At 48.9% G+C, this 27362-nt stretch overlaps 1 long non-coding RNA gene across 1 annotated transcript in view; it reads right to left on the bottom strand.

Annotated features, from left to right (window-relative positions):
- LOC140411764 (uncharacterized) overlaps positions 1-27362 on the bottom strand; it is a 31363-nt gene that overhangs the window by 1543 nt on the left and 2458 nt on the right. The window contains exons 2-3 of the long non-coding RNA XR_011940999.1: positions 24715-24772; positions 9424-9488 (exon numbers count right to left, since the gene is read on the bottom strand). This is a non-coding gene — a long non-coding RNA (uncharacterized lncRNA). The remainder of the gene's footprint in view (positions 1-9423; positions 9489-24714; positions 24773-27362) is intronic.

Raw genomic sequence — 27362 nt, 5'->3', positions numbered from 1 at the left:
AAACAGCTTCTTCCCCACTGTTACCAGACTCCCAAACTACCCTCTTATGGACTGATCTGATCTCTTCACACATCTACTCTACTGAGTATCATAGAATGGAATCATAGCATTTACAGTGCAGAAGGAGGCCATTCGGCTCATCGAGTCTGCACTGGCCCTTGGAAAGAGCACCCCACTTAAGCCCACACTCCCACCCTATCCCCGTAACCGTACATAACCTTTTTGTACACTGAGGGCAATTTTATTATGGCCAATCCACCTAACCTGCACATCTTTGGACTGTGGGAGGAAACCGGAGCACCCGGAGGAAACCCACGCAGTCACGGGGAGGACGTGCAGACTCCGCACAGACAGTGACCCAAGTCGGGAATCGAACCTGGGACCCTGGCGCTGTGAAGCAACAGTGCTAACCACTGTGCTGCCCCAATAATGCCACACACCGTGTGCTTCACCCGATGCCTGTGTCTAGAACATAGAACATAGAAAAATACAGCACAGAACAGGCCCTTCGGCCCACGATGTTGTGCCGAACCTTTGTCCTAGATTAATCATAGATTATCATAGAATTTACAGTGCAGAAGGAGGCCATTCGGCCCTTTGAGTCTGCACCGGCTCTTGGAAAGAGCACCCTACCCAAACTCAACACTTCCACCCAACACCAAGGGCAATTTGGACATTAAGGGCAATTTATCATTGGCCAATTCACCTAACCCGCACATCTTTGGACTGTGGGAGGAAACCGGAGCACCCGGAGGAAACCCACGCAGACACGGGGAGGATGTGCAGACTCCGCACAGACAGTGACCCAAGCCGGAATCGAACCTGGGACCCTGGAGCTGTGAAGCATTGTGCTATCCACAATGCTACCGTGCTGCCCTTGAGAACAAATAAATCTACACTATCATTTTACTGTAATCCATGTACCTATCCAATAGCTGCTTGAAGGTCCCTAATGTTTCCGACTCAACTACTTCCACAGGCAGTGCATTCCATGCCCCCACTACTCTCTGGGTAAAGAACCTACCTCTGATATCCCTCCTATATCTTCCACCTTTCACCTTAAATTTATGTCCCCTCGTAATGGTTTGTTCCACCCGGGGAAAAAGTCTCTGACTGTCTACTCTATCTATTCCCCTGATCATCTTATAAACCTCTATCAAGTCGCCCCTCATCCTTCTCCGTTCTAATGAGAAAAGGCCTAGCACCCTCAACCTTTCCTCGTAAGACCTACTCTCCATTCCAGGCAACATCCTGGTAAATCTTCTTTGCACCTTTTCCAAAGCTTCCACATCCTTCCTAAAATGAGGCGACCAGAACTGTACACAGTACTCCAAATGTGGCCGTACCAAAGTTTTGTACAGCTGCATCATCACCTCACGGCTCTTAAATTCAATCCCTCTGTTAATGAACGCGAGCACACCATAGGCCTTCTTCACAGCTCTATCCACTTGAGTGGCAACTTTCAAAGATCTATGAACATAGACCCCAAGATCATTCTGCTCCTCCACATTGCCAAGAACTCTACCGTTAACCCTGTATTCCGCATTCATATTTGTCCTTCCAAAATGGACAACCTCACACTTTTCAGGGTTAAACTCCATCTGCCACTTCTCAGCCCAGCTCTGCATCCTATCTATGTCTCTTTGCAGCCGACAACAGCCCTCCTTACTATCCACAACTCCACCAATCTTCGTATCGTCTGCAAATTTACTGACCCACCCTTCAACTCCCTCATCCAAGTCATTAATGAAAATCACAAACAGCAGAGGACCCAGAACTGATCCCTGTGGTACGCCACTGGTAACTGGGATCCAGGCTGAATATTTGCCATCCACCACCACTCTCTGACTTCTATCGGTTAGCCAGTTCGTTATCCAACTGGCCAAATTTCCCACTATCCCATGCCTCCTTACTTTCTGCATAAGCCTACCATGGGGAACTTTATCAAATGCCTTACTAAAATCCATGTACACTACATCCACTGCTTTACCTTCATCCACATGCTTGGTCACCTCCTCAAAGAATTCAATAAGATTTGTAAGGCAAGACCTACCCCTCACAAATCCGTGCTGACTATCCCTAATCAAGCAGTGTCTTTCCAGATGCTCAGAAATCCTATCCTTCAGTACCCTTTCCATGACTTTGCCTACCACCGAAGTAAGACTAACTGGCCTGTAATTGCCAGGGTTATCCCTAGTCCCTTTTTTGAACAGGGGCACGACATTCGCCACTCTCCAATCCCCTGGTACCACCCCTGTTGACAGTGAGGATGAAAAGATCATTGCCAACGGCTCTGCAATTTCATCTCTTGCTTCCCATAGAATCCTTGGATATATCCCGTCAGGCCCGGGGGACTTGTCTATCCTCAAGTTTTTCAAAATTCCCAACACATCTTCCTTCCTAACAAGTATTTCCTCGAACTTACCAATCTGTTTCACACTGTCCTCTCCAACAATATCGCCCCTCTCATTTGTAAATACAGAAGAAAAGTACTCGTTCAAGACCTCTCCTATCTCTTCAGACTCAATACACAATCTCCCGCTACTGTCCTTGATCGGACCTACCCTCGCTCTAGTCATTCTCATATTTCTCACATATGTGTAAAAGGCCTTGGGGTTTTCCTTGATCCTACCCGCCAAAGATTGTTCATGCCCTCTCTTAGCTCTCCTAATCCCTTTCTTCAGTTCCCTCCTGGCTATCTTGTATCCCTCCAATGCCCTGTCTGAACCTTGTTTCCTCAGCCTTACATAAGTCTCCTTTTTCCTCTTAACAAGACATTCAACCTCTCTTGTCAACCATGGTTCCCTCACTCGACCATCTCTTACCTGCCTGACAGGGACATACATATCAAGGACACGTAGTACCTGTTCCTTGAACAAGTTCCACATTTCACTTGTGTCCTTCCCTGCCAGCCTATGTTCCCAACTTATGCACTTCAATTCTTGTCTGACAACATCGTATTTACCCTTCCCCCAATTGTAAACCTTGCCCTGTTGCACGTACCTATCCCTCTCCATTACTAAAGTGAAAGTCACAGAATTGTGGTCACTATCTCCAAAATGCTCCCCCACTAACAAATCTATCACTTGCCCTGGCTCATTACCCAGTACTAAATCCAATATTGCCCCTCCTCTGGTCGGACAATCTACATACTGTGTTAGAAAAGCTTCCTGGACACACTGCACAAACACCACCCCATCCAAACTATTTGATCTAAAGAGTTTCCACTCAATATTTGGGAAGTTAAAGTCGCCCATGACTACTACCCTGTTACTTCTGCATCTTTCCAAAATCTGTTTCCCAATCTGTTCCTCCACATCTCTGCTACTATTGGGGGGCCTATAGAAAACTCCTAACAAGGTGACTGCTCCTTTCCTATTTCTGACTTCAACCCATACTACCTCAATAGGGTGATACTCCTCTAACTGCCTTTCTGCAGCTGTTATACTATCTCTAATTAATAATGCCACCCCCCCCCCCACCTCTTTTACCACCCTCCCTAATCTTATTGAAACATCTATAACCAGGGACCTCCAACAACCATTTCTGCCCCTCTTCTATCCAAGTTTCCGTGATGGCCACCACATCGTAGTCCCAAGTACCGATCCATGCCTTAAGTTCACCCACCTTATTCCTGATGCTTCTTGCGTTGAAGTATACACACTTCAACCCATCTCCGTGCCTGCAAGTACTCTCCTTTGTCAGTGTTCCCTTCCCCACTGCCTCATTACACGCTTTGGCGTCCTGAATATCGGCTACCTTAGTTGCTGGACTACAAATCCGGTTCCCATTCCCCTGCCAAATTAGTTTAAACCCTCCCGAAGAGTACTAGAAAACCTCCCTCCCAGGATATTGGTGCCCCTCTGGTTCAGATGCAACCCGTCCTGCTTGTACAGGTCCTACCTTCCCCAGAATGCGCTCCAATTATCCAAATACCTGAAGCCCTCCCTCCTACACCATTCCTGCATCCACGTGTTCAACTGCACTCTCTCCCTATTCCTAGCCTCGCTATCACGTGGCACCGGCAACAAACCAGAGATGACAACTCTGTCTGTCCTGGCTTTTAACTTCCAGCCTAACTCCCTAAACTTGTTTATATTACCTCCACACCCCTTTTCCTACCCATGTCGTTGGTACCAATGTGCACCACGACTTCTGGCTGCTCCCCCTCCCCCTTAAGGATCCTGAAGACACGATCCGAGACATCCCTGGCCCTGGCACCCGGGAGGCAACATACCTTCCGGGAGTCTCGCTCGCGACCACAGAATCTCCTATCTATTCCCCTAACCATTGAACCTCCTACAACTATTGCTTTTCTATTCTCCCCCCTTCCCTTCTGAGCCCCAGAGCCAGACTCAGTGCCAGAGACCTGGCCGCTAGGGCCTTCCCCCGGTAGGTCATCCCCCCCCCCAACAGCATCCAAAACGGTATACTTGTTTTGAAGGGGAACGGCCACGAGGGATCCCTGCACTTTCTGCCTGTTTGTTTTTTTCCCCCTGACTGTAACCCAGCTATTCTTGTCCTGTACCTTGGGTGTGGTTACCTCCCTGTAACTCTTCTCAATCACCCCCTCTGCCTCCCGGATGATCCGAAGTTCATCCAGCTTCAGCTCCAGTTCCCTAACACGGTCTTTGAGGAGCTGAAGTTGGGTGCACTTCCCGCAGGTATAGACACCGGTGGTATCCCTCACCACCCACATCCTACAGGAGGAGCATGTAACTGGCCTAGCCTCCATCCCCTCTTACCTGACAGAATATAGCTGCCCTGTGGACTAACTAGATCTCCGCCCTCCGACCCTGCTCCCAGTCAGCTACACTTTCTGTAAACTCCTGACTCTCTTCGTACTCTTTGCGGAAATGTCGGAAACAAAATGAAAGGAGCACCTTACTCCCTCCTCACCTAACTCCCTCGGTCACCAAACTCTCATTATCGCACTCAAATGCACCAAATTCAGCACTCCCTCGGTCACCAAACTCTCACTATCGCACTCAAATGCACCAAATTCAGCACTCCCTCGGTCACCAAACTCTCACTATCGCACTCAAATGCACCAAATTCAGCACTCCCTCGGTCACCAAACTCTCACTATCGCACTCAAATGCACCAAATTCAGCACTCAGTGCAAACAAAGTCTGCACTGTAGGGGATCACTTTTATACTGTGAATCTAGCCTCTGAAAACTGGCCTAATCCAATTAACTAATTAACAAGCTCCAGCTGCAAGTGCCTACAAGTAGAAGCCTGTTTAAAGCTGATTGAAAATTCACCTTCTTCTAAACCAAACAGCAACTTTTAAGTTAATTAACTAAATAAAAGAAAGACTAAACTTTAGATAAAAATGAAGCCTTATACTCCCTCGGTCACCAAACTCTCACTATCGCACTCAAAATGCACCAAATTCAGCACTCAGTGCAAACAAAGTCTGCACTGTAGGGGATCACTTTTATGTCTATGTATTTACATTGTGTATTTATGCATGCCCAATGTTTTTTCACGTCTGGAACGATCTATCTGGACTGTACCTCGGTACACGTGACAATAAAACAAATCTAATGTAGGCAAATTTCAGAAGAGTGTAAAAGTAAAAAGTTAGTGACAGCGGGGATTTGAACTTCTCCAACATTAACTGGGGTAGCCATAGTGTGAAGGCATTAGAGGGGGCGGACAGGAGGGGGGGCTGGTCCTGGGCTCCATTTTCGGGAACGAAGCTGGGCAGGTGGTGAAGTATCAGAGGGGGAGCATTTTGTAGACAGTGATCATAACTCAGTTAGATTCCAGATTGTTGTGGAAAAGGACAAGAGTGGGCCTGAGATCAAAGTTCCAAACTGGGGGAAGGCCGATTTTAATCAGATCAGATATGATTCGCCCAGAGTGGACTGGGAGCCAGACACTTTTAGGTAAATATGTGACAGAACAGTGGGACGCATTCAAGAAGGAAATAGGGAGAGTGCAGGGCCAACATATTCCAATCAGGAAAAAGGGTGGGACCAACAAATCCAGTGAACCCTGAATATCGAGGGATATATGACATTGGATAAGGAGAAGAAAGGAGGCTTATGGCAGATAACAAAGACACCTATGTCAGACTCCTACTTATTGACTACAGCTCAGCCTTCAACACCATCATTCCTACAAAACTCATCTCCAAATTCTGTGGCCTGGGCCTTGGCTCCTCCCTCTGCGACTGGATCCTAAACTTACTAACCCACAGGCCACAGTCAGTAAAGATAGGCAATGTGGTGGTATGTATTAGGGGTAGTACGGTACCTGTGAAGCCGAGAGGCTATTGGCTGACTGGTCCCGGGTCCTGGTTGGATCTGCCGACTTCTGGCTCCGCCCTGAAGGCGGAGTATAAGAGCTCGAGTTCTCCCAGCAGCCGCATTCTGTAACTGAGCTGCTGGGGAACAAGTCTTGCTTAATAAAGCCTCGATTGACTTCATCACTTCTCGACTTGAGTGAGTTATTGTTGCGCTACAGGCAACAACACCTCCTCCTCCACGATCATCCTCAACACCGGTGCCCCACGAGGCTGTGTCCTCAGCCCCCTACTCTACTCCTTATACACCTATGACTGTGTGGCCAAATTCCCCTCCAACTCGATTTCCAAATTTGCTGGTGACACCACCGTAGTGGGTCGGATTTCAAACAATGACGGGACAGAGTACAGGAATGAGATTGAGAATCTGGTGAACTGGTGTGAAGACAATAATCTCTCCCTCGATGTCAACAAAATGAAGGAGATTGTCATCGACTTCAGGAAGGGTAGTGGAGAACATGCCCCTGTCTACATCAATGGGAACGAAGTAGAAAGGGTCGAGAGCTTCAAGTTTTTAGGTGTGCAGATCACCAACAACCTGTCCTGGTCCCCCCGTGTCGACACTATAGTTAAGAAAGCCCACCAACGACTCTACTTTCTCAGAAGACTAAGGAAATTTGGCATGTCAGCTACGACCCTCACCAACTTCTACAGATGCCCCATAGAAAGCATTCTTTCTGGTTGTATCACAGCTTGGTATGGAGCCTGCTCTGCCCAAGACCGCAGGAAACTACAAACAGTGGTGAATGTAGCCCAGTCCATCTCGCAAACCAGCCTCCCATCCATTGACTCTGTCTATAATTCCCGCTGCCTCAGAAACGCAGCCAGCATAATTCAGGACCCCACGCACCCCGGACATACTCTCTTCCACCTCCTTCCGTCAGGAAAAAGGTACCAAATATTAAGGTCACGTACCAACCGACTCAAGAACAGCTTCTTCCCGACTGCCATCAGACTTTTGAATGGACCGACCTCGTATTAAGTTGATCTTTTCTCTACACCTTGCTATAACTGTAACATTATATTCTGCAGTCTCTCCTTCCTTCCCTATGTACGGTGTGAATTGTCTGTACAGCGTGCAGGAAACAACACTTTTCACTGTATACTGATACATGTGACAATAATAAATCAAATCCAATCAAAATATCGAGGGCCAAAACAGCAGAAGCTCAGGAGAAGAATAGAATGTGCAAGAGGGAACTTAAAAAGGAAATTAGGAGAGCAAAAAGAGGACATGAAAAGATACCGACAGGAAAAACTGAGGACCATTCTAAGTTGTTTTCTAAGTACATTAAGGGTAAAAGGAGAACGAGAGTCGGGCCCATTAAGGAGCACAGGCGTACTGTGTGTGTGGAGCCGGGGGATTCTAAATGAATACTTTGTGTCAGTGTGCACTCGTGAGAGGGACGGCGTGGGTATAGAAATCAGGGAGAGCGACTGTAATAAGATTAAAGAGTTTAACACAGACAGAGAGGAGATTCTGCGTGGTCTGGCAGGGTTAAAGGTAGACAAATCTCCAGGCCCAGATGAAATGTGTCCCAGGCTGTTGAGTGAGGCAAGGGAGGAAATAGCAGGGGCGCTGGCAATAACTTTCAATCCCTCTGTGGCCACAGGAGAGGTGCCGGAGCACTGGAGGATAGTCAACGTGGGACCATCACTCAGGAAGGGAGGAAGGGATAAACCAGGAAACTACAGACCAGTCAGTCTGACCTCAGTGGTGGGGAAACTATAGGAAGTGATTCCGAGAGACAGGATTAATCTGCATTCGGAGGGGCCGGGATTAATCAGGAACAGTCAGCGTGGGATTGTTAACGGGAGGTCATGTCTGAGCAACTTGCTTGAATTTTTCCGAAGGTGACCAGTTGTGTAGATGATGGAAATGGATTTGACGAAGTCTACTTGGACTTCAGCAAGGCTTTTGAGAAGGTTCCACATGGGAGACTGATAGCGAAGGTACGAGCCAATGGGATCTAAGGAAATTTGGCAAATTGGATGCAGAATTGGCTGAGTGGCAGGAAGCAGAGGGTGATGGTCGAGGGGTGTTTTCCTGACTGGAAGCCTGTGTCCAGTGGGTCCCGCAGGGATCGGTGTTGGGTCCTTGCTGTTTGTGGTTTAGATAAATGATTTAGACATGAATATACGAGGGTTGATCAGTAAGTTTGCGGATGATCTGAAAATTGGTGAGGTGGTAAATAGTGAGGAGGATAGCCTTCGATTACAGGAGGATATTGACGGGCTGATCAGCAAATGGAATTGAACCCGGATAAGGGTGAGGTGATGCACTTGGGCAGGACAAACAAGGCAAATGAATACAGGATAAACGGCAGGACCCTGGGGAGCACCGAGGATCAGAGGGACCTTGGTCTGTATGTACACCCGTCCCTTAAGGTAGCAGAGCAGGTGGACACAGTGGTTCAGAAGTCTTATGGTATACTTGCCTTTATTAGCCAAGACATAGAGTTTAAGAGCTGGGAGGTTATGCTGGAACTGTATAAAACGTCGGTAAGGTCACAGCGAGAGTATTGTGTGCAGCTCTGGAATCCACATTACAGGAGGGATGTGATAGCCACTGGAAAGGGTGCAGAGGAGATTCACCAGGATGCTGCCTGGGCTGGAGAGTGTTAGTTATGAAGAGAGATTGGATAGACTGGAGTTGTTTTCCTTGGAGCAGAGGAGACTGAGGGGGGACATGATGGAGATGTATAAAATTATGAGGGACATAGAGTAGACAGGAAGAGACCTTTCCCCTTGGCGGAGGGATCAATGACCAGGGGGCAGAGATTTAAGGTGAGGGGCAGGAGGTTTAGAGGGGGTGTGAGTAAAACCTTTTCACCCAGATGGGAGGGGGAGGGGGAGCCTGGAACTCGCTGCCTGAAAGGATGTTGGAGGCAGAGACCCACAGAGCATTCAACAAGAATTTAGATGTGCGCTTGCGATCCCAGGGCAGACACGGCTATGTGTCACGTGCTGGGAAATGGGATGAGAATAGTTAGGTGGTTGTTTTTGACCGGCGCAGACTCGACGGGCCGAAGGGCATTTTCAGTGCTGTGGCCTATTTGTCAGCAGGACCAGCCTGGACTTGTCCCCAAATATCGAGGTGAAGGATACATCCAAGAGATTGACCATCCCACGACAAGAATCCAAGCTGAATCCATCAGTCTTTAAATCACGATCTGAAATAAAAGAGAGTCAGATAATAATAATAATCTTTATTATTGTCACAAGTAGGTTTTTACATTAACACTGCAATGAAGTTGCTGTGAAAATCCCCTCGTCGCCACATTCCGGCGCCTGTTCGGGTCACAGAGGGAGAATTCAGAATGTCCAATTCACCAACAGCACGTCTTTCGGGACTTGTGGGAGGAAACCGGAGCACCCGGAGGAAACCCAAGCAGACACGGGGAGAACGTGCAGACTCCGCACAGACAGTGACCCAAGCCGGGAATCAAACCTGGGACCCTGGAGCTGTGAAGCAACTGTGCTAACCACATTGCTACCGTGCCGCAGAGATAAGGATCTGTGAGAGAAAAGGTCAGACTGACTGAGGGTCGGGAGTGCGGTCACATCGGGGGACTATGAGGAATATATGATCACACAATAGTCTATTTGGACTGCAGTAGTGTGTGAGAGTTGGAGTTTGGGGACTGAGGGAGTGCTGCTGGGACTGCAGTAGTGTGAGAGTTGGTGTTTGGTGACTGAGGGAGTGCTGCTGGGACTGCAGTAGAGTGTGAGAGTTGGAGTTTGGGGACTGAGGGAGTGCTGCTGGGACTGCAGTAGTGTGTGAGAGTTGGGGTTTGGTGACTGAGGGAGTGCTGCTGGGACTGCAGTAGTGTGTGAGAGTTGGAGTTTGGTGACTGAGGGAGTGCTGCTGGGACTGCAGTAGAGTGTGAGAGTTGGAGTTTGGAGACTGAGGGAGTGCTGCTGGGACTGCAGTAGAGTGTGAGAGTTGGAGTTTGGTGACTGAGGGAGTGTTGCTGGGACTGCAGTAGTGTGTGAGAGTTGGAGTTTGGAGACTGAGGGAGTGCTGCTGGGACTGCTGGGACTGCAGTAGTGTGTGAGAGTTGGAGTTTGGGGACTGAGGGAGTGCTGCTGGGACTGCAGTAGTGTGTGAGAGTTGGAGTTTGGGGACTGAGGGAGTGCTGCTGGGACAGCAGTAGAGTGTGAGAGTTGGAGTTTGGGGACTGAGGGAGTGCTGCTGGGACTGCAGTAGAGTGTGAGAGTTGGAGTTTGGGGACTGAGGGAGTGCTGCTGGGACTGCAGTAGAGTGTGAGAGTTGGAGTTTGGTGACTGAGGGAGTGCTGCTGGGACTGCAGTAGTGTGTGAGAGTTGGAGTTTGGAGACTGAGGGAGTGCTGCTGGGACTGCAGTAGTGTGTGAGAGTTGGAGTTTGGGGACTGAGGGAGTGCTGCTGGGACTGCAGTAGTGTGTGAGAGTTGGAGTTTGGGGACTGAGGGAGTGCTGCTGGGACTGCAGTAGTGTGTGAGAGTTGGAGTTTGGTATAACCTGACCCCCCCCCTTTGTAATTGACACTAACCGGTATAACCTGTGCCCCTTTGTAATTGACACTAACCGGTATAACCTGTGCCCCTTTGTAATTGACACTAACCGGTATAACCTGTGCCCCCCCTTTGTAATTGACTCTAACCGGTATAACCTGTGGCCCTTTGTAATTGACACTAACCGGTATAACCTGTGCCCCTTTGTAATTGACACTAACCGGTATAACCTGTGCCCCTTTGTAATTGACACTAACCAGTATAACCTGTGCCCCCCCTTTGTAATTGACACTAACCGGTATAACCTGTGACCCTTTGTAATTGACACTAACCGGTATAACCTGTGCCCCTTTGTAATTGACACTAACCGGTATAACCTGTGCCCCTTTGTAATTGACACTAACCGGTATAACCTCTGGCCCCTTTGTAATTGACACTAACCGGTATAACCTGTGCCCCTTTGTAATTGACACTAACCGGTATAACCTCTGGCCCCTTTGTAATTGACACTAACCGGTATAACCTGTGCCCCTTTGTAATTGACACTAACCGGTATAACCTGTGCCCCTTTGTAATTGACACTAACCGGTATAACCTGTGCCCCTTTGTAATTGACACTAACCGGTATAACCTGTGGCCCTTTGTAATTGACACTAACCGGTAAAACCTGTGCCCCTTTGTAATTGACAGTAACCGGTATAACCTGTGCCCCCCTTTGTAATTGACACTAACCAGTATAACCTGTGACCCTTTGTAATTGACACTAACAGGGTATAACCTGTGGCCCTTTGTAATTGACCTAACCGGTATAACCTGTGCCCCTTTGTAATTGACACTAACCGGTATAACCTGTGACCCTTTGTAATTGACACTAACCGGTATAACCTGTGCCCCTTTGTAATTGACACTAACCGGTATAACCTGTGACCCTTTGTAATTGACACTAACCGGTATAACCTGTGCCCCTTTGTAATTGACACTAACCGGTATAACCTGTGACCCTTTGTAATTGACACTAACCGGTATAACCTCTGGCCCCTTTGTAATTGACACTAACCGGTATAACCTGTGCCCCTTTGTAATTGACACTAACCGGTATAACCTGTGACCCTTTGTAATTGACACTAACCGGTATAACCTGTGCCCCTTTGTAATTGACACTAACCGGTATAACCTGTGCCCCTTTGTAATTGACACTAACCAGTATAACCTGACCCCCCCCCTTTGTAATTGACACTAACCGGTATAACCTGTGGCCCTTTGTAATTGACACTAACCGGTATAACCTGTGCCCCTTTGTAATTGACACTAACCGGTATAACCTGTGGCCCTTTGTAATTGACACTAACCGGTATAACCTGTGCCCCTTTGTAATTGACACTAACCGGTATAACCTGTGCCCCTTTGTAATTGACACTAAACGGTATAACCTGTGCCCCTTTGTAATTGACACTAACCGGTATAACCTGTGCCCCTTTGTAATTGACACTAACCGGTATAACCTGTGCCCCTTTGTAATTGACACTAACCGGTATAACCTGTGCCCCTTTGTAATTGACACTAACCGGTATAACCTGTGCCCCTTTGTAATTGACACTAACCGGTTACACCTGACCCCCCCTTTGTAATTGACACTAACCGGTATAACCTGTGCCCCTTTGTAATTGACACTAACCGGTATAACCTCTGGCCCCTTTGTAATTGACACTAACCGGTATAACCTGTGCCCCTTTGTAATTGACACTAACCGGTATAACCTGTGCCCCTTTGTAATTGACACTAACCGGTATAACCTGTGGCCCTTTGTAATTGACACTAACCGGTATAACCTGTGGCCCTTTGTAATTGACACTAACCGGTATAACCTGTGCCCCTTTGTAATTGACACTAACCGGTATAACCTGTGCCCCTTTGTAATTGACACTAACCAGTATAACCTGACCCCCCCGTTGTAATTGACACTAACCGCTATAACCTGTGCCCCTTTGTAATTGACACTAACCGGTATAACCTGTGCCCCTTTGTAATTGACACTAACCGGTATAACCTGTGCCCCCCTTTGTAATTGACACTAACCGGTATAACCTGTGGCCCTTTGTAATTGACACTAACCGGTATAACCTGTGCCCCTTTGTAATTGACACTAACCGGTATAACCTGTGCCCCTTTGTAATTGACACTAACCGGTATAACCTCTGGCCCCTTTGTAATTGACACTAACCGGTATAACCTGTGGCCCTTTGTAATTGACACTAACCGGTATAACCTGTGGCCCTTTGTAATTGACACTAACCGGTATAACCTGTGCCCCTTTGTAATTGACACTAACCGGTATAACCTGTGCCCCTTTGTAATTGACACTAACCGGTATAACCTGTGCCCCTTTGTAATTGACACTAACCGGTATAACCTGTGCCCCTTTGTAATTGACACTAACCGGTATAACCTGTGCCCCTTTGTAATTGACTCTAACCGGTATAACCTGTGCCCCCCTTTGTAATTGACACTAACCGGTATAACCTGACCCCCTCTTTGTAACTGACACTAACCGGTATAACCTGTGCCCCTTTGTAATTGACACTAACCGGTATAACCTGTGCCTCTTTGCAATTGACACTAACCGGTATAACCTGTGCCCCTTTGTAATTGACACTAACCGGTATAACCTGTGACCCTTTGTAATTGACACTAACCGGTATAACCTGTGCCCCTTTGTAATTGACACTAACCGGTATAACCTGTGCCCCTTTGTAATTGACACTAACCAGTATAACCTGACCCCCCCACTTTGTAATTGACACTAACCGGTATAACCTGTGCCCCTTTGTAATTGACTCTAACCGGTATAACCTGTGCCCCTTTGTAATTGACACTAACCAGTATAACCTGACCCCCCCCCTTTGTAATTGACACTAACAGGGTATAACCTGTGCCCCATTGTAATTGACACTAACCGGTATAACCTGTGCCCCTTTGTAATTGACACTAACCGGTATAACCTGTGGCCCTTTGTAATTGACACTAACCGGTATAACCTGTGCCCCTTTGTAATTGACACTAACCGGTATAACCTGTGCCCCTTTGTAATTGACACTAACCGGTATAACCTGTGCCCCTTTGTAATTGACACTAACCGGTATAACCTGTGCCCCTTTGTAATTGACACTAACCGGTATAACCTGTGCCCCTTTGTAATTGACACTAACCGGTATAACCTGTGCCCCTTTGTAATTGACACTAACCGGTTACACCTGACCCCCCCTTTGTAATTGACACTAACCGGTATAACCTGTGCCCCTTTGTAATTGACACTAACCGGTATAACCTCTGGCCCCTTTGTAATTGACACTAACCGGTATAACCTGTGCCCCTTTGTAATTGACACTAACCGGTATAACCTGTGCCCCTTTGTAATTGACACTAACCGGTATAACCTGTGGCCCTTTGTAATTGACACTAACCGGTATAACCTGTGGCCCTTTGTAATTGACACTAACCGGTATAACCTGTGCCCCTTTGTAATTGACACTAACCGGTATAACCTGTGCCCCTTTGTAATTGACACTAACCAGTATAACCTGACCCCCCCGTTGTAATTGACACTAACCGCTATAACCTGTGCCCCTTTGTAATTGACACTAACCGGTATAACCTGTGCCCCTTTGTAATTGACACTAACCGGTATAACCTGTGCCCCCCTTTGTAATTGACACTAACCGGTATAACCTGTGGCCCTTTGTAATTGACACTAACCGGTATAACCTGTGCCCCTTTGTAATTGACACTAACCGGTATAACCTGTGCCCCTTTGTAATTGACACTAACCGGTATAACCTCTGGCCCCTTTGTAATTGACACTAACCGGTATAACCTGTGGCCCTTTGTAATTGACACTAACCGGTATAACCTGTGGCCCTTTGTAATTGACACTAACCGGTATAACCTGTGCCCCTTTGTAATTGACACTAACCGGTATAACCTGTGCCCCTTTGTAATTGACACTAACCGGTATAACCTGTGCCCCTTTGTAATTGACACTAACCGGTATAACCTGTGCCCCTTTGTAATTGACACTAACCGGTATAACCTGTGCCCCTTTGTAATTGACTCTAACCGGTATAACCTGTGCCCCTTTGTAATTGACACTAACCGGTATGACCTGACCTCCCCTTTGTAATTGACACTAACCGGTATAACCTGTGCCCCTTTGTAATTGACACTAACCGGTATAACCTGTGACCCTTTGTAATTGACACTAACCGGTATAACCTGTGACCCTTTGTAATTGGCACTAACCAGTATAACCTGTGCCCCTTTGTAATTGACACTAACCAGTATAACCTGACCCCCCCTTTGTAATTGACACTAACAGGGTATAACCTGTGCCCCTTTGTAATTGACACTAACCGGTATAACCTGTGACCCTTTGTAATTGGCACTAACCAGTATAACCTGACCCCCCCTTTGTAATTGACACTAACAGGGTATAACCTGTGCCCCTTTGTAATTGACACTAACCGGTATAACCTGTGCCCCTTTGTAATTGACACTAACCGGTATAACCTCTGGCCCCTTTGTAATTGACACTAACCGGTATAACCTGTGCCCCTTTGTAATTGACACTAACCAGTATAACCTGACCCCCCCTTTGTAATTGACACTAACAGGGTATAACCTGTGCCCCTTTGTAATTGACACTAACCGGTATAACCTGTGCCCCTTTGTAATTGACACTAACCGGTATAACCTGTGACCCTTTGTAATTGACACTAACCGGTATAACCTGTGACCCTTTGTAATTGGCACTAACCAGTATAACCTGTGCCCCTTTGTAATTGACACTAACCAGTATAACCTGACCCCCCCTTTGTAATTGACACTAACAGGGTATAACCTGTGCCCCTTTGTAATTGACACTAACCGGTATAACCTGTGCCCCTTTGTAATTGACACTAACAGGGTATAACCTGTGCCCCTTTGTAATTGACACTAACCGGTATAACCTGTGCCCCTTTGTAATTGACACTAACCGGTATAACCTGTGACCCTTTGTAATTGACACTAACCGGTATAACCTGTGACCCTTTGTAATTGGCACTAACCAGTATAACCTGTGCCCCTTTGTAATTGACACTAACCAGTATAACCTGACCCCCCCTTTGTAATTGACACTAACAGGGTATAACCTGTGCCCCTTTGTAATTGACACTAACCGGTATAACCTGTGCCCCCCTTTGTAATTGACACTAACCGGTATAACCTGTGCCCCTTTGTAATTAACACGAACCGGTATAACCTGTGCCCCTTTGTAATTGACACTAACCGGTATAACCTGTGCCCCTTTGTAATTGACACTAACCGGTATAACCTGTGCCCCTTTGTAATTGACACTAACCGGTATAACCTGTGCCCCTTTGTAATTGACACTAACCGGTATAACCTGTGACCCTTTGTAATTGACACTAACCGGTATAACCTGACCTCCCCTTTGTAATTGACACTAACCAGTATAACCTGTGCCCCTTTGTAATTGACACTAACCGGTATAACCTGTGCCCCGTTGTAATTGACACTAACCGGTATAACCTGTGCCCCCCTTTGTAATTGACACTAACCGGTATAACCTGTGCCCCCCTTTGTAATTGACACTAACCGGTATAACCTGTGCCCCCCTTTGTAATTGACACTAACAGGGTATAACCTGTGACCCTTTGTAATTGACACTAACCGGTATAACCTGTGACCCTTTGTAATTGACACTAACCGCTATAACCTGTGCCCCTTTGTAATTGACACTAACCGGTATAACCTGTGCCCCCCTTTGTAATTGACACTAACCGGTATAACCTGACCCCCTCTTTGTAACTGACACTAACCGGTATAACCTGTGCCCCTTTGTAATTGACACTAACCGGTATAACCTGTGCCTCTTTGTAATTGACACTAACCGGTATAACCTGTGCCCCTTTGTAATTGACACTAACCGGTATAACCTGTGACCCTTTGTAATTGACACTAACCGGTATAACCTGTGACCCTTTGTAATTGACACTAACCGGTATAACCTGTGCCCCCCTTTGTAATTGACACTAACCGGTATAACCTGTGCCCCCCTTTGTAATTGACACTAACCGGTATAACCTGTGCCCCCCTTTGTAATTGACACTAACAGGGTATAACCTGTGACCCTTTGTAATTGACACTAACCGGTATAACCTGTGACCCTTTGTAATTGACACTAACCGGTATAACCTGTGCCCCTTTGTAATTGACACTAACCGGTATAACCTGTGCCCCTTTGTAATTGACACTAACCGGTATAACCTGTGACCCTTTGTAATTGACACTAACCGGTATAACCTGTGCCCCTTTGTAATTGACACTAACCGGTATAACCTGTGACCCTTTGTAATTGACACTAACCGGTATAACCTGTGCCCCTTTGTAATTGACACTAACCGGTATAACCTGTGGCCCTTTGTAATTGACACTAACCGGTATAACCTGTGACCCTTTGTAATTGACACTAACCGGTATAACCTGTGACCCTTTGTAATTGACACTAACCGGTATAACCTGTGCCCCTTTGTAATTGACACTAACCGGTATAACCTGTGCCCCTTTGTAACTGACACTAACCGGTATAACCTGTGCCCCTTTGTAATTGACACTAACCGGTATAACCTGTGCCTCTTTGTAATTGACACTAACCGGTATAACCTGTGGCCCTTTGTAATTGACACTAACCGGTATGACCTGTGACCCTTTGTAATTGACACTAACCGGTATAACCTGTGACCCTTTGTAATTGGCACTAACCGGTATAACCTGTGACCCTTTGTAATTGGCACTAACCAGTATAACCTGTGCCCCTTTGTAATTGACACTAACCGGTATAACCTGTGCCCCTTTGTAATTGACACTAACCGGTATAACCTGTGCCCCCCCTTTGTAATTGACACTAACCGGTATAACCTGTGCCCCTTTGTAATTGACACTAACCGCTATAACCTGTGCCCCCCTTTGTAATTGACACTAACCGGTATAACCTGTGCCCCTTTGTAATTGACACTAACCGGTATAACCTGTGCCCCTTTGTAATTGACACTAACCGGTATAACCTGTGCCCCTTTGTAATTGACACTAACCGGTATAACCTGTGCCCCTTTGTAATTGACCTAACCGGTATAATCTGTGCCCCTTTGTAATTGACACTAACCGGTATAACCTGTGCCCCTTTGTAATTGACACTAACCAGTATAACCTGTGCCCCTTTGTAATTGACACTAACCAGTATAACCTGACCCCCCCTTTGTAATTGACACTAACCGGTATAACCTGTGCCCCTTTGTAATTGACACTAACCGGTATAACCTGTGGCCCTTTGTAATTGACACTAACCGGTATAACCTGTGCCCCTTTGTAATTGGCACTAACCAGTATAACCTGTGCCCCTTTGTAATTGACACTAACCGGTATAACCTGTGCCCCTTTGTAATTGACACTAACCGCTATAACCTGTGCCCCTTTGTAATTGGCACTAACCAGTATAACCTGTGCCCCTTTGTAATTGACACTAACCGGTATAACCTGTGACCCTTTGTAATTGGCACTAACCAGTATAACCTGTGCCCCTTTGTAATTGACACTAACCGCTATAACCTGTGCCCCTTTGTAATTGACACTAACCGGTATAACCTGTGCCCCCCTTTGTAATTGACACTAACCGGTATAACCTGTGCCCCTTTGTAATTGACACTAACCGGTATAACCTGTGCCCCCCTTTGTAATTGACACTAACCGGTATAACCTGTGCCCCCCCATTGTAATTGACACTAACCGGTATAACCTGTGCCCCCCTTTGTAATTGACACTAACCGGTATAACCTGTGCCCCTTTGTAATTGACACTAACCAGTATAACCTGTGCCCCTTTGTAATTGACACTAACCGGTATAACCTGTGCCCCCCCTTTGTAATTGACTCTAACCGGTATAACCTGTGCCCCTTTGTAATTGACACTAACCGGTATAACCTGTGCCCCTTTGTAATTGACACTAACCGGTATAACCTGTGCCCCTTTGTAATTGACACTAACCGGTATAACCTGTGCCCCTTTGTAATTGACACTAACCGGTATAACCTGTGCCCCTTTGTAATTGACACTAACCGGTATAACCTGTGGCCCATTTGTAATTGACACTAACCGGTATAACCTGTGCCCCTTTGTAATTGACACTAACCGGTATAACCTGTGCCCCTTTGTAATTGACACTAACCAGTATCTAACTCCTCGAAAACATACAGGGCGGGTTGTGTGTCGGGCGAGGCTGGAATCCCGAAACATGATTGGGTGGGGTATCTGATCCGATGCAGAGATTGTGGCGGGCGGCGAATTCACGCAAAATCGCAGTTCTGCGTCACCTCGACTGCGGCGTCAATGCGTTCCAGAACGCACGTACACCGTTTGTTTATCGTTAGCGGGGTCAGGAGGTGGGCTGTGGAGTTGGGGTCGACGGTGTTGTGAAAGGCCATGAATTCTGCCCCGGGATCAACACTTAGTCTCAGGAATGGAGAATCCCACCCACAATGTTTTGGCCACAACTACCTCGTGTGGTAATGAATTCCACAGGCCGACCACTCTCTGGGTGAAGAAATTCCTCCTCATCTCTGTCCTCAATGGTCTCCCCCGTATCCTCAGACTGTGACCCCTGGTTCTGGACACCCCCCCCATTGGGAACATCCTTCCTGCAGAAGACCATAAGACATAGGGACAGAATTAGGCCACTCGGCCCATCGAGTCTGCTCCGCCATTCAATCATGGCTGATATTTTCTCATCCCCATTCTCCTGCCTTCTCCCCATAACCCCTGATCCCCTTATTAATCAAGAGCCTATCTATCTCTGTCTTAAAGACACTCAGTGATTTGGCCTCCACAGCCTTCTGCGGCAAAGTGTTCCACAGATTCACCACCCTCTGGCTGAAGAAATTCCTCCTCATCTCTGTTTTAAAGGATCGTCCCTTTAGTCGGAGATGGTGTCCTCTGGTTCTAGTTTTTCCTACAAGTGGAAACATCCTCTCCACGTCCACTCTATCCAGGCCTCGCAGTATCCTGTAAGTTTCAATAAGATCCCCCCATCATCCTTCTAAACTCCAACGAGTACAGACCCAGAGTCCTCAACAGTTCCTCATACGACAAGTTCTTCATTCCAGGGATCTTTCTTGTGAACCTCCTCTGGACCCTTTCCAAGGCCAGCACCTCCTTCCTTAGATACGGGGCCCAAAACTGCTCACAATACTCCAAATGGGGTCTGACCAGAGCCTTATACAGCCTCAGAAGTACATCCCTGGTCTGGTATTCTAGCCCTCTCGACATGAATGCTAACATTGCATTTGCCTTCCTAACTGCCGACTGAACCTGCACGTTAACCTGAAGAGAATCGTGAACAAGGATTCCCAAGTCCCTTTGTGCTCCTGATTTCCGAAGCATTCCTCCTTCCAAAGTGTGTAACCTCACACTTTTCCACGTTGTATTTTATCTGCCACTTCATTGCCCGCTCTCCTAGCCTGTCCAAGTCCTTCTGCAGCCCCCCTGCTTCCTCAATACTACCTGCCCATCTACAGATCTTTGCATCATCTGCAAACTTAGCAACAGTTTGAACATAGGGGCAGCACGGTAGCCTTGTGGATAGCACAATTGCTTCACAGCACCAGGGTCCCAGGTTCGATTCCGGCTTGGGTCACTGTCTGTGCGGAGTCTGCACATCCTCCCCGTGTGTGCGTGGGTTTCCTCCGGGTGCTCCGGTTTCCTCCCATAGTCCAAAGATGTGCGGGTTAGGTGGATTGGCCATGAGAAATTGCCCTTAGTGTCCAAAATTGCCCTTAGTGTTGGGTGGGGTTACTGGGTTATGGGGATAGGGTGGCGGTGTTGTCTTAGGGTAGGGTGCTCTTTCCAAGAGCCGGTGCTGACCCGATGGGCCGAATGGCCTCCTTCTGCACTGTAAATTCAATGATGATGAACAGAGCCTTCAGTTCCTTCTTCCAGATCATTAATGTATATTGTGAAAAGTTGTGGTCCCAGCACAGACCCCTGAGGCACACCACTAGTCACCGGCTGCCATCCTGAAAAAGACCCCTTTATCCCCACTCTCTGCCTTCTGCCAGTCAGCCAATCCTCTATCCATGCCCGGATCTTACCCCGAACACCACGGGCTCTTAACTTATTTAACAGTCTCCTATGTAGCACCTTGTCAAAGGCCTCCTGGAAATCTAAATAAATCACGTCCACTGGTTCTCCTTTGTCTAACTTCCTTGTTACCTCCTCAAAGAACTCTAACAGATTTGTCAGACACGACCTCTAGAACATAGAACATAGAACATAGAACAATACAGCGCAGTACAGGCCCTTCGGCCCACGATGTTGCACCGAAACAAAAGCCATCTAACCTACACTATGCCATTATCATCCATATGTTTATCCAATAAACTTTTAAATGCCCTCAATGTTGGCGAGTTCACTACTGTAGCAGGTAGGGCATTCTACGGCCTCACTACTCTTTGCGTAAAGAACCTACCTCTGACCTCTGTCCTATATCTATTACCCCTCAGTTTAAAGCTATGTCCCCTCGTGCCAGCCATTTCCATCCGCGGGAGAAGGCTCTCACTGTCCACCCTATCCAACCCCCTGATCATTTTGTATGCCTCTATTAAGTCTCCTCTTAACCTTCTTCTCTCCAACGAAAACAACCTCAAGTCCATCAGCCTTTCCTCATAAGATTTTCCCTCCATACCAGGCAACATCCTGGTAAATCTCCTCTGCACCCGCTCCAAAGCTTCCACGTCCTTCATATAATGCGGTGACCAGAACTGTACGCAATACTCCAAATGCGGCCGTACCAGAGTTCTGTACAGCTGCAACATGACCTCCCGACTCCGGAACTCAATCCCTCTACCAATAAAGGCCAACACTCCATAGGCCTTCTTCACAACCCTATAAACCTGGGTGGCAACTTTCAGGGATCTATGTACATGGACACCTAGATCCCTCTGCTCTTCCACACTTTCAAGAACTTTACCATTAGCCAAATATTCCGCATTCCTGTTATTCCTTCCAAAGTGAATCACCTCACACTTCTCTACATTAAACTCCATTTGCCACCTCTCAGCCCAGCTCTGCAACTTATCTATATCCCTCTGTAACCTGCTACATCCTTCCACACTATCGACAACACCACCGACTTTAGTATCGTCTGCAAATTTACTCACCCACCCTTCTGTGCCTTCCTCTAGGTCATTGATAAAAATGACAAACAGCAACGGCCCCAGAACAGATCCTTGTGGTACTCCACTTGTGACTGTACTCCATTCTGAACATTTCCCATCAACCACCACCCTCTGTCTTCTTTCAGCTAGCCAATTTCTGATCCACATCTCTAAATCACCCTCAATCCCCAGCCTCCGTACTTTCTGCAATAGCCTACCGTGGGGAACCCTTTGACGAAGCCGTGCTGACTCAGTCCTATTTTACCGTGCACTTCCAAGTACTCCGCAATCTCATCTTTAATAATGGACCAATCTTACCAATGGCCGAAGTCAGGCTAACCAGCCTATAATTTCCCGTCTTCTGTCTCCCTCCCTTCTTAAACACGGTGTTACATTAGCTACTTTCCAGTCCTCTGGGTCCCTTCCTGTCTCCACAATTTCCTCAGCTATCTCTTTTAGAACCCTGCATCTACCCTGTTCAGTCCTGTTAGAATAGAACATAGAACATACAGTGCAGAAGGAGGCCATTCAGCCCATCGAGTCTGCACCGACCCACTTAAGCTCCTCACTACCACCCCATCCCGTAACCCAATAACCCCTCCTCACCTTTTAGGTCACTAAGGGCAATTTAGTGTGGCCAATCTCCCGAACCTGCACGTCTTTGGACTGTGGGAGGAAACCGGAGCACCCGGAGGAAACCCACGCACACACGGGGAGAACGTGCAGACTCCGCACAGACAGTGACCCAAGCCGGGAATCGAATCTGGACCTTGGCGCTGTGAAGCCACAGTGCTAACCACTATGATACCGTGCTGCCAGAATGTTATAGGTTTCTATGAGATCCCCCCTCATTCTTCTGAACTCCAGCGAATACAATCCTAACCGATTCAATCTCTCCTCGTACGTCAGTCCTGCCATCCCAGGAATCAGTCTGGTAAACCTTCGCTGCACTCCCTCGAGAGCAAGAACATCCTTCCTCAGAGAAGGAGACCAAAACTGCACACAATACTCCAGGTGCTAGTCAGAGTAGGAATGTCAGGATAGCTAAGATGAATACATGGCTCGAGAGATGGTGCAAGAGGGAGGGATTTAATTCCTGGGACATTGGAACCGGTTCTGGGGGAGGTGTGACCAGCACAAACCGGATGGTCTGCACCTGGGCAGGACTGGAGCCGATGTCCTAGTGTTTGCTAATGCTGTTGGGGAGGGTTTAAAAAAAATGTGGCAAGGGGATGGGAACCGATGGAGGAAGACGACGGGAAGTAAAGTGGGGACAGAAACAAAAGGCAGTAAAGGGAAAGGTGGAATGTGTTGTGTTCTCTATTCTGCTTTAGCTGCATGGCTCAAATGAGTAGTGTTGAATAACGAACGCAAAGCTTTGTTAACAAACAAAACTATAAATTCATTACACAACTAAGATTCGCTCACATTCCTAAAGTAGGAGGTGATTGTATAAAACTATGCTCTCTCTAATTTACAGAACTCTCAAGTGTACAACTGCTCTCTGTGCCTGACATTCTTCCAGCTCTCTCCTAACTCTTAACTCCCAGTATCCCCGAATATACATGTGACTGTTCTGTGGTTCCCTCTGGAGGTAAGAAGCATTATCATTAACTTGTTAACTCTTTACATCCCAGTCAATATACATATTACAAAAGGCAGAGAAACCATATTCTCTTTTCCCCTTCTTAATCAATCCCTTCGTCCTTCTTTTCCAAATTCTAAACAGCTCCCAATCCCCAGACCTGTTGTTTTTCTTGGCCAATCTGTATGCTTCTTCCTTGATTCAAATCCTATCCCTTATTTCCTTTGTAGGCCATGGATTGGCCCTCTTACCCGCTTTCCTTTTGTGCCAGACAGGAATGAACTGCAGTTCCCCCATGCGTTCCTTGAATGTTTGTCATTGTCTATCCACTGTCATCCCTTTAAGTAACTCTCCCCAATCTATCAAGGCCAACTCACGCCTCATATCTTCATAGTTCCCTTCATTAAGATTCGGCACCCTAGTCTCCGAATCAACTACTTCACTCTCCAGCTTGATAAAAAATTCTATCACGTTATGGTCGCTCATCCCCAAGGGGTCTCGCACAGCCAGATTGGCAATGACTCCCTTCTCATTACACAGTCCCCGGTCCAGGATGGTCAGTTCTCGAGCTGGTTCCTCCGCCATGCTTTCTTGACACCACTCTTCACCAGCCTCGCTTTTCTCTGGACCAGCTTTCTGCAGCCCTGTTGCATCTCCAAACAGTCGGCCTCCACATGTCACAGAGAGCAGCGACAGTCGCCCGGTTGTGAGTGTCCGCCCTTTGTGTCACTTCGTTATGTTCTCATAGCGACGCGGACACCCGGGAGATTGTGACCCAGTGGCCTGTTGACTGTACAGAAGATCTTTGGGCATACGGCCATTCTCTCCATCCGGTGAACACGGCCAGGCACACACGTCATTGGATCAGCCAATGGCCTCACTGCCCCCAGCCAGCAATTCACCCACAAAGCTCGCAGTGCGGACAGCAGGGAACCCAGTAGCCCCATCTCTAACCCCAAACCCAGCGATGAGGCCGCTGTGCGGAGGAAAATCAGCAATGGTCAACTAACAACGGCAGCGATGAGCCGAATGGCCCACGCGGTGACCCCGTCACTTACGTCTGGACAGCACCCGATTGAGGATCGTCCGCAGTTCAAACACAGAGATCTCCATGTCCTGGGGAGGGACAAACAGGAAGAGTTAGCCTGAGGGTTCGCCAACAACAGGGGTCAGCGTGACCCCGGGGTCAGTGTGGGGTCAGCGTGACACCGGGGTCAGTGTGGGGTCAGCGTGACACCGGTGTCAGTGTGGGGTCAGCGTGACAGCGGGGTCAGTGTGACATCGGGGTCAGTGTGGGGTCAGTGTGAGACCGGGGGTCAGTGTGGGGTCAGTGTGACACCGGGGTCAATGTGGGGTCAGTGTGACACCCGGGGTCAGTGTGAGACCGGGGGTCAGTGTGGGGTCAGAGTGAGACCGGGAGTCAGTGTGGGGTCAGTGTGACACCGGGAGGTCAGTGTGGGGTCAGCGTGAGACCGGGGGACAGTGTGGGGTCAGTGTGACACCCGGGGTCAGTGTGGGGTCAGTGTGACACCGGGGTCAGTGTGGGGTCAGCGTGACACTGGGGTCAGTGTGGGGTCAGTGTGACACTGGGGTCAGTGTGGGGTCAGTTTGAGACCGGGGGTCAGTGTGGGGTCAGCGTGACACCCGAGGTCAGTGTGGGGTCAGCGTGACACCGGGGGGGGTCAGTGTGGGGTCAGCGTGACACCAGGAGGTCAGTGTGGGGTCAGCGTGACACCAGGAGGTCAGTGTGGGGTCAGTGTGAGACCGGGGGACAGTGTGGGGTCAGTGTGACACCAGGAGGTCAGTGTGGGGTCAGTGTGAGACCGGGAGGTCAGTGTGGGGTCAGTGTGAGACCGGGGGACAGTGTGGGGTCAGTGTGGGGTCAGTGTGAGACCGGGAGGTCAGTGTGGGGTCAGTGTGAGACCGGGGGTCAATGTGGGGTCAGTGTGACACCAGGAGGTCAGTGTGGGGTCAGTGTGAGACCGGGGTCAGTGTGGGGTCAGTGTGACACCGGGGGGGTCAGTGTGGGGTCAGTGTGAGTGTGGGGTCAGTGTGACACTGGGGGGGGTCAGTGTGGGGTCAGTGTGAGACCGGGGGTCAGTGTGGGGTCAGTGTGACACCGGGAGGTCAGTGTGGGGTCAGTGTGAGACCGGGGTCAGTGTGGGGTCAGTGTGAGACCGGGGTCAGTGTGGGGTCAGTGTGACACCGGGGTCAGTGTGCGGTTAGTGTGACACCGGGGTCAGTGTGGGGTCAGTGTGACACCGGGGGGGTCAGTGTGGGGTCAGTGTGAGACTGGGGGTCAGTGTGGGGTCAGTGTGAGACCGGGGGACAGTGTGGGGTCAGTGTGGGGTCAGTGTGAGACCGGGGGTCAGTGTGGGGTCAGTGTGAGACCGGGGGACAGTGTGGGGTCAATGTGACACCAGGAGGTCAGTGTGGGGTCAGTGTGACACCGGGGTCAGTGTGACACCGGGGTCAGTGTGGGGTCAGTGTGACACCGGGGGTCAGTGTGGGGTCAGTGTGACACCGGGAGGTCAGTGTGGGGTCAATGTGACACCGGGGGTCAGTGTGGGGTCAGTGTGACACCGGGAGGTTAGTGCGGGGTCAGTGTGAGACCGGGGGTCAGTGTGGGGTCAGTGTGACACCGGGAGGTCAGTGTGGGGTCAGGGTGACACCGGGAGGTCAGTGTGGGGTCAGTATTACACCGGGAGGTTAGTGTGGGGTCAGTATGACACCGGAAGGTCAGTGTGGGGTCAGTGTGAGACTGGGGGTCAGTGTGACACCGGGGTCAATGTGGGGTCAGTGTGAGACCGGGGGTCAATGTGGGGTCAGTGTGACACCGGGGTCAATGTGGGGTCAGTGTGAGACCGGGGTCAGTGTGGGGTCAGTGTGAGACCGGGGTCAGTGTGGGGTCAGTGTGACACCGGGGGTCAATGTGGGGTCAGTGTGAGACCCGGGGTCAGTGTGAGACCGGGGTCAGTGTGGGGTCAGTGTGAGACCGGGGTCAGTGTGGGGTCAGTGTGAGACCGGGGTCAGTGTGGGGTCAGTGTGACACCGGGGGTCAATGTGGGGTCAGTGTGAGACCGGGGGTCAATGTGACACCAGGAGGTCAGTGTGGGGTCAGTGTGAGACCGGGGTCAGTGTGGGGTCAGTGTGAGACCGGGGGTCAATGTGGGGTCAGTGTGACACCGGGAGGTCAGTGTGGGGTCAGTGTGACACTGGGAGGTCAGTGTGGGGTCAGTGTGAGACCGGGAGGTCAATGTGGGGTCAGTGTGAGACCCGGGGTCAGTGTGAGACCGGGGTCAGTGTGGGGTCAGTGTGAGACCGGGGTCAGTGTGGGGTCAGTGTGAGACCGGGGGTCAATGTGGGGTCAGTGTGACACCGGGGTCAATGTGGGGTCAGTGTGAGACCGGGGTCAGTGTGGTGTCAGTGTGAGACCGGGGTCAGTGTGGGGTCAGTGTGACACCGGGGGTCAATGTGGGGTCAGTGTGAGACCCGGGGTCAGTGTGAGACCGGGGTCAGTGTGGGGTCAGTGTGAGACCGGGGTCAGTGTGGGGTCAGTGTGAGACCGGGGTCAGTGTGGGGTCAGTGTGAGACCGGGGTCAGTGTGGGGTCAGTGTGACACCGGGGGTCAATGTGGGGTCAGTGTGAGACCGGGGGTCAATGTGACACCAGGAGGTCAGTGTGGGGTCAGTGTGAGACCGGGGTC

Source organism: Scyliorhinus torazame, chromosome 4 (genome assembly GCF_047496885.1).
Source record: "Scyliorhinus torazame isolate Kashiwa2021f chromosome 4, sScyTor2.1, whole genome shotgun sequence".
Classification (NCBI taxonomy): Eukaryota; Metazoa; Chordata; class Chondrichthyes; order Carcharhiniformes; family Scyliorhinidae; genus Scyliorhinus; species Scyliorhinus torazame.
The sequence above is the reverse complement of the archived record's forward strand: the minus strand, read 5'-3'. Positions and strand labels throughout refer to the sequence as shown.